Source organism: Furipterus horrens, unplaced genomic scaffold (assembly GCF_987537825.1).
Source record: "Furipterus horrens unplaced genomic scaffold, mFurHor1.1.pri manual_scaffold_5, whole genome shotgun sequence".
Taxonomy (NCBI): domain Eukaryota; kingdom Metazoa; phylum Chordata; class Mammalia; order Chiroptera; family Furipteridae; genus Furipterus; species Furipterus horrens.
Genome location: NW_028327175.1, coordinates 24,367,295 through 24,375,278, shown reverse-complemented (window position 1 = coordinate 24,375,278; position 7,984 = coordinate 24,367,295). Strand labels below are relative to the sequence as shown.

At 38.3% G+C, this 7,984-nt stretch overlaps 1 non-coding gene across 1 annotated transcript; it reads left to right on the top strand.

Annotated features, from left to right (window-relative positions):
• The first annotated feature begins 7,622 nt into the window (after positions 1-7,622).
• Positions 7,623-7,698, top strand: LOC150008283 (small nucleolar RNA SNORD66). Its single transcript, XR_016511594.1, has one exon. It is a non-coding gene; the product is annotated as a small nucleolar RNA SNORD66 (small nucleolar RNA).
• Positions 7,699-7,984: the final 286 nt, after the last annotated feature.

The window sequence follows — 7,984 nt, the reverse complement described above, 5'->3', positions numbered from 1 at the left end:
TATAACCAAAGCTCTGAACTGTGCCTCAGAAAGATTTCCTATCTGCTGCTTTGTTAGATTAGATATTTGCTGTCTGGTCAGCTGTGTCACTGGGATCTCTATCATGATCTGTGCCATCCTGACAGTTTTGTGTTTAACTTTGCTTTCTGGGCGTTGCTGTCACACCTCCTATGTTATAGGGTGCTGAGCCCCATGCACTCATCACAACTGGGTGACCCTTCTCACCATGCTGTGGCATTTTCTGTGGCTTGTCTTCCATCAGCATTATATGGATCTTCTGCCCATGCTTCTCACTTGTATATTGAAAATCAACTTTATTGCAATTTTATTACAATGGAGGAATAATGGTAAAACAAGTAGGTGTGCAAGGCAACTTTAAAGGAAACTGTGCAGGAAAGATTAGAGCCCTTATGTAGAACTTGTAAGGGGGGTGAGACCTGAGTTGTACCTTGAAGCCATAGGTTTAAGCTTCCCATTGGTGCTGTAACAAATCGCCACCAAGTTAGTGGCTTAAAACACAAATTTATTCTTTCAGTTATGGAGATCATAAATTCAAAATAGGCCGACATGAAGGTGTCAGCAGAGCTGTACTTCTTCAGGAGGGTCTAAGGGAGAATCCATTTTCTTGCCCTTTCCAGCTTCTGTCTGTATTTCCTGGCTCATGGCTTTCTCCTTCCATCTTCAAAGCCAATAATCACTTTGCTCTAATCTCTGCTTCTGCCTCTATGTACACATCTTTCTCGGATGCTGCTTCTCCTGTCCCCCTCTTTTACTAATAAGGACCGTTGTGACTGCACAGACCCACCAAAGCAATCCAGAATAATCTCCCCTTCTCAAGATCATTAACCACATCTGCAAAAGCCCTTTAACCACGTCAGGGAACATAGTCATAGCTTCCAGGAATTGGAGCCATTATTCTGCTTACCACCACCAGGTAGAATTGGGAAAGCTAGACAGTAATCATTTCACGTATCATAAAAGAATCAGTAATGTGTTTCAGGGCAATAAGAATGTTTTGTGGCTGGTTAGGAGTCTCATGTTGGGATTTACTGAGAGAATCAACAGGAGCAAGGGAACCAGATTATGAGGAATTTTGGTTGCCAGGATCAGAAGTATTTTGACTTTTCTAAAGTCAATGGGAGAATTTTGAAGTTTTTAATATATGGAGTCAATGGTTCTAGAGATGTACAGAATCTTAAGGAAAGTTCTGACCTCACCTCTGCTAGACCAAAAAGACTAGCTGTTACATTACTTCAGCCACAGATATGGAATATTAACTTAGTCTTTTCTTGTTATTGCACTGTGTTATTCTTCTTTGGAAGCCATTATACAAATTCTCTATGCATTATTTGGCAGAATCATTGATTTTAACTTTTGCTTTGACCACATGGAAAAGAAATGGAATGAGTCTGGGCTCTTCTGCCAATCAAAACTTTTTGAATTTATAGATGCCAATTTCAATGTAGGTACCATCATAGTCAATTAGTATGTGGTATTTTCACATTTCATGACAGATAACGTTGAGCCTTTGAAATCCATCAGGATTCAAGGGGGATTTTTATAAACAAACTTAAAAGAAGGCTTGTTTTGTTACTAAACCCTGAAGATAATTTAATTTCAGTGAATTTTTTTTTTTTTGTACCTACTTAGACACCCCACCCATATTTTCAGAATTTCTTAACTTAATAGAAAGGCCTGTATATTTATGGTGATAGGTAGTATTTCTTTAAGTAAGAATGGAGTCAGAAAAAAAGGGTCTAAAGGTAACTGAAACTTTAAAAAGTTAGGAATCAGTCTTAAAAAAAAAGAATAAACAAATTTTATATTCTTTGATAGTTATTCTTTTTTTATCATTTTATTTTATTTATTTTTTTAATGTGTTTTATTGATTATAATATTACATTTGTGCCAATTTCCCTTCCCTCTGCTCCCCTCCACCCGGTGGCCCCCCTCCCTCCAGTTGTCCCCCCCTTTTAGATCATGTCCATTAGTTGTGCATACAGTTCTTCTCAACCTCTCTCTGTCTATTCCATTCCCTCCTACCATGATCCTTAATGCCTATATCATCTCCCTCCCTCTCCCCATTCCCCCTCCCTGTTGACCTCCCCCCAATATGTTCCCCGTACCTATAGTTCTTTTTCCACTCTCGTTGCCTGTTTAGTTTGCCTTTGTTTCAATTCCCTAGCTTCTGTTGTTTCTTGTGATGCAGTTTTCATTTTAGATTTCATTGTCTTGATCCTCCTTTTTCTAAACCAGTCCCTTTAACATCTCATATAACAGTGGTTTGGATCTAATGAACTCTTTCAGTTTTATTTTGTCCTGGAAACACTTTCTCTGTCTTTCTATTCTGAATGACAATTTCGCTGGATAGAGTATTCGTGGTTGTAGGTTTTGGATTTTCATTACTTTGAATATTTCTTGCCAGTCCCTTCTTGCCTGCAGGGTCTCCCTTGAGAAGTCAGCTGATAGTCTAATTGGGACCCCTTTGTACATAATTCTTTTCTTCTCTCTTGCTGCTTTTAAGATTCTCTCTTTATCTTTAATTTTTGACATTTTGATTATAATGTGTCTTGGTGTGGTTCTCCCTGGGTCCAGTTTTTTTGGAACTCTCTGTGCTTCCTGGACCTGTAAGTCTATTTCCTTCCCCAAGTCTGGGAAGTTCTCCTTTATTATATTTTCACTCAATTTTTCAAGTTCTAGTTCATCTTCCTCGCTCTCTGGCAAACCAATGATTCTTATGTTGGGCCTTTTATAGCTGTCCCAGAGGTTTCTGATCCTCTCATCGTTGCTTCCCATTTCCTCTCGCTGCATTGGTTGACTGCTTGTTCCTTCTCCATATTCCGGTTTGTTGAAATGAACTCTGGATTTTATTTCCTCACCATCTGTCTCGTATGTGGTTTTGTTCCTTTCGTTATGAGTGTTTTTCGCTTCTTTCTCATCTTTTTCCAGATCTTTTGTGAATTCTGTAAGCCACCTGATAACAATGGCCCAGAACTGCTCATCTGACAGGTTTCTTATCTGTTCATCTGTCAGGTTCTCCATCTGTTGCCTGGTGAGCTGTGCCACCGGGATTTCTATAGTTGTCTGCCTCATTTTGACAGATGCGTTTTGTTTTCTTGGGCCGGCTGTAGGGGGCAGTGCCTGTGTACTCGTAATGACCCAGCGACCGGCGCCGTTCGGCAGCCTTTCTCCTTGCTGTGCCGTGGTGCTTTGTCGTCACAAGCCAGCGACTGGTGCCTGTCCGTGACCTATTTCGCAGCCCTGTGGCGCTTTCTTTGGGGGCGGGGGTCCAAGATGGATTCACACAGTTATTCCGCTAGGAGACCGGGATCCGTCCTCCCGCCCCCCTGGGCCTCACTGTTCAAGGCGATGTGGTGGCTGCTTTCCCCAGCGTTGGGGTCGTGAGCTGCCGGGGGTTCGACTGCAGCCGGGGTTGTTCTCCCCGCCGCTGTCCCAGGTGCGACCGCAAACAGCTCCGCCCCCTTTCTCTCGTCCTACCTGCCCAAAGAGCGCCGCTGGTTTATAACTTCATATGTTGGGCTTCCGTGTAGTTTTATTTTCTGGAATTTCTAGTTATCCTTTGTTTTGAAGTAGTTGTATTCCTCTCTAGTTGTAGAGGGAGACCTAGCGCGTCCGTCTAAGCCTCCATCTTGGCCAGAAGTCCGATAGTTATTCTTCTTGATGCTTCTTTTGGCACCATATTTTTTCAAAGTTGGATCTGCGTAAGATTCACTTGAGATTTTAAAATCCGCCCCCCCCAAATTTGTATACATACATTTTGTTTAACATCTTATGAGAAATATATGACATTTTTAAGAAGTGAGACTTTGATATCAACACTACTCTAAAATCTAACAAGATTTTAGTTCTCAGTATAATCACAATAGCATAAGCAATTTATATCTGTTGGTTTCTCAATAGGTACCACACCTATCATACCTTCTTTCTTAAAACTATATTTTTTATACACCACAGAAATGTTACTTTTCTGAGGATAGCCCAATATACAGTTAGCTTTTAAGATCCTGGTATAATTGTTGTCATAGAATAATGATTTAGGGATTAGAGTTGCCAATGAGATGCCTCAATGGCTTTTTTACTGTAAGGATGTGGGGAAATAACTTTTTTTTAGTAAAGTACTATTGCCATATGGAGACAATTCAGGGAGATTTTCCCCCTTGATGTTTAATTGTCATACATTTCAATTCAGGTGAAACGATAGTTTTTCAGCATTGTATGACACATGAAAGAAGGTCATCATGCAGAAAGCTGTATGTCTTTTGTATGTTGCAATAAAGGATGAAGGATCATGTTGCTATTAGGTCCTTGTGCTCTAATAGACAAAATGTAGTAGCAGAAAAAGTGCATACCCATAATTTTCAGCCTAGGACAATGCCTTTTCACCCTATAGGGGAACTTTGGACCACATCAGAGAGATTAAGGGCAGAGGAATGATGAGCAGCAACTGGGGTGTTTGTTCAGGGCTCTATACATGTCCTTATTGATGGACGTTCTGTGATCGATGAGAGAACTAGCAATGGTACTTTGACAATGGTTAGCAATGTGTGATATGACAGGCCCAGAAGAGGCATGGATTATCCATTTAGAAAAGTTATTAAATCAGTTTCTGCAGAGAATAGAATCTCAATGCATTGGTTCTGACTCCAAATTTACTCTTAATTGACCTTGTTTAAAGGCAACCTATGTTAAAATTGCTTTAAGATCACAATGATCAACATTTAGGATAAGTACGAACTTGGAAAACTAGAGTTTAAGTTCTAAAGTTCCTTGTTCAGACAGGTCTGATGGGGATCCTTTGGAGATTATTTTCTGTATCTCCTGAGTGGGCAAGAGTCCTGTTGGATCAGTCAAAACATTTTTAAATAACTCTTACACTAGGGGTTAGATTTTACTGTCTACACATTATAGGTAAAGTTTAAGACTTATTAGCTATGTTGTATGGTTTGGGGTCTATAAGGTATTCTTGTGGACCGGAATGGCACAGGAGTGGTTTATCAGCTTCTGAATTTGGGAGATGAGAAGCTGATAAATGGCCTTGGGCGATGTCATCTTATAGTAGAGAAATTGGATTCATTGTCGAAGGCCTTGGTCATTGAGGGCAGGGTTAATAATCATTAAGTTTTGGTAATGACCCTGGCAGTGGGATTCAAGTGACATCTTTCTTTGACAAACTCCATAAATGCTCATTTCGGATATTTGCATGGTTGTCTTAGCTCCTTTAATTTTTTGCTTAAGTGTTACTATTTAATGGTTACTCTGTGTAAAATGGCAGCCCAATCTTCTCCATCTTCATGTTCCTGATACCTCCTTTTGCTGCATTATTTCTTCTATTTTTCGTAGTCCTTATTACCTTCTAATATACTGTATCACTTATTTATTTTGCTTAGTTTTTATTGTCTCTGTCAATTATAAGTTCCAAAAAAACCAAGTATCTTTCCTTTCAATGCTGTAATGTAGGGACAATGTCTTTTACACACTAGGTGCATCTAAATATATTTTAAGTGAATGGATTAACAAAAGAAGTGAATTTGGTCTTTGACACATTTCAACAATACTTTAAAATAATTATAACCTAACATTATGCAACACATAATTGTTCTGCCACTGGAGGGCCCCAGGTAATTATAGAAAGTCACACATACACAAAACTTCATTAATATTCAGTGTGGAGAGAAGTCCAAACTTTTATTTACTGAACATTTCAAGCTCATCAAAGTGATGGGTAGTGTATTTGGCAACCTCATTGATCTGCAATATTTACTTTTTAAATAAATACTTAATCCTTCAATAGGGCTCTTTAATTTTTTATTTGGAAGACAGTTTCCAAGTAAACCATTATATTAGTACTAGGTCTCCTGAATGCTAATGCAATTAATATATTTAAGTCAATTAATAAATTTAAATAATAATCTTCTATGAAGGAAAAACTTGACCTGTAAGGTCTGTGAAGATCAATATACTGTGGCTATGAGGGGAGATTGGGTTAATGAAAATTTAACTTTTTTGGAAATTCTAAGTTTGTACTGGTAGGTTTTAGATTATTAAAGATTTGCTTGTATTTAGTTATCACACATGTCAATAATTTCCAACTCTTTAAAATTTATATATATTTATGTATGGTATATAAACATATATGTAAATATATATGCAATATATACACATGTTACACATACTTAACATTAAGAATTTTATTGAGACTTAAGATTTACATTTTCTCTAGCCTCTATATTGATCTCTGATTTTGCATGGTTGCTGTAACAAGATCATTTTTTTCCCATGACTGAGAGTCCTCTTGAAGAAGAAATTAAATTTGAAGTTTTAGAAGTGTCTTTATATTTTACGCAAGAGTTTTGACAAATGCATACTTTTATAATGGAGGTCTTTAAGGCTCCCAGCTTAGGAACTCTTGCTTAGGAAGAAAAGCAAAAGCCAAAGATTTCAAGCAACAGAAGAAATAAGATATTTTATGGCAGTCTGTTGTGAACCAAACCAGATTGAATGAGTCAGGCTGGAATTAAGACAGTTCTAGGTAAACCAGCAAGTATCTGCATATTCCTGTTTATGTTCAAGGTGCAAGAGAGACACCATCATCAGAAAAATGTTGGCCCCAGGAGAGGAAAGAACACTACAAAGAAAAATATCCTTTAATTGCAAATGCACTCCACTTCTCCCCCTCACCCCTCCCCTCTGGTCACTGTCAGTCTGCTCTTTGTTGCCATGGCTCTGGTTCTATTTTTCTCATTTGTTTGTTTTGTTCATTAGGTTCCTTTATTAAGTGATATCATATGGTATTTTTCTTTCACCTCCTGGCTTATTTTGCTAAGCATAATACTCTCCAGTTCCATTCATGTTGTTGCAAAAGGTAGGAGTTCCATCTCTCTGCTGCATAGCATTCCATTGTGTAAATGTACCATAGTTTTTTGATCTACTCATCCACTCACGGGCACTTAGGTTGTTTCCAGCACTTGGTTATTGGAAACAGCGCTGCTATGAACATAGGGGTGCATAGGTTCTTCTGAATTGGTGTTTTAGGATTCTATGGGTATAACCCTAGCAGTGGCATCACTGGATCAAAAGGCAGTTTCATTTTTAGTTTTTTGAGGAAATTTCATACTGTTTTCCATAGTGGCTGCACCAGTCTGCATTCCCACCAACAGTGCACTAGGGGTCTCTTTCTCCACATCCTCACTATCAATTGTTGTTTATTGATTTATTGATGTTGGCCATCCTGACAGGTGTGAAGTGGTATCTCATGATGGTTTTAATTTGCATCATTTTGATGGCTAGTGATGTTGAGCATTCTTTCATATGTCTATGGGCCCTCTGTATGTCCTCCTTGGAGAAGTGCCTGTTCAGGTCCTTTGCCCATTTTAATTGGATTATCTGTCTTCTTGGTGTTGAGTCATATAAGTTCTTACATATTTTGGAAATAAAACCCTTGTCCAAGGTATCATGGGCAAATATGCTTTCCTATACAGTTGGATCCCTTTCAATCTTGCTGATGTTTTCTTTTGCAGAGCAGAAAATTTTTAGTTTGATGTAGTCCCACTTATTTACTCTTTTCTTTATTTTCTTTGCCCTGGGAGATATATCAGAAAAATATCCACTGATGACTTCTTGTTAGTGCCACGTGTCTGGGCCACTGAGACCCCATGATGGAACTGAGGATCTGAGGGAAAAAAAAAAGAAAGAAAAATATTTCTACATGGGATATCTAAAATTTTAACGTCTATGTTTTCCTTTATGATTTTTATGGTGTCATGGTTTACATTTAAGTCTTTTATCCTCTAGATTTAATTCTTTGTATGGTGTAAATTGGTGATCTAGTTTTTTTTTTTTTTCCATGTCCCTATCCATTTGTTGAAGAGGCTATTTTCACTCCATTTTAAGCTCCTTCCCCCTCTGTCAAATATTAATTTACCATAGAGACCTGGGCTTATTTCTGGACTCTCTATTCTGATCC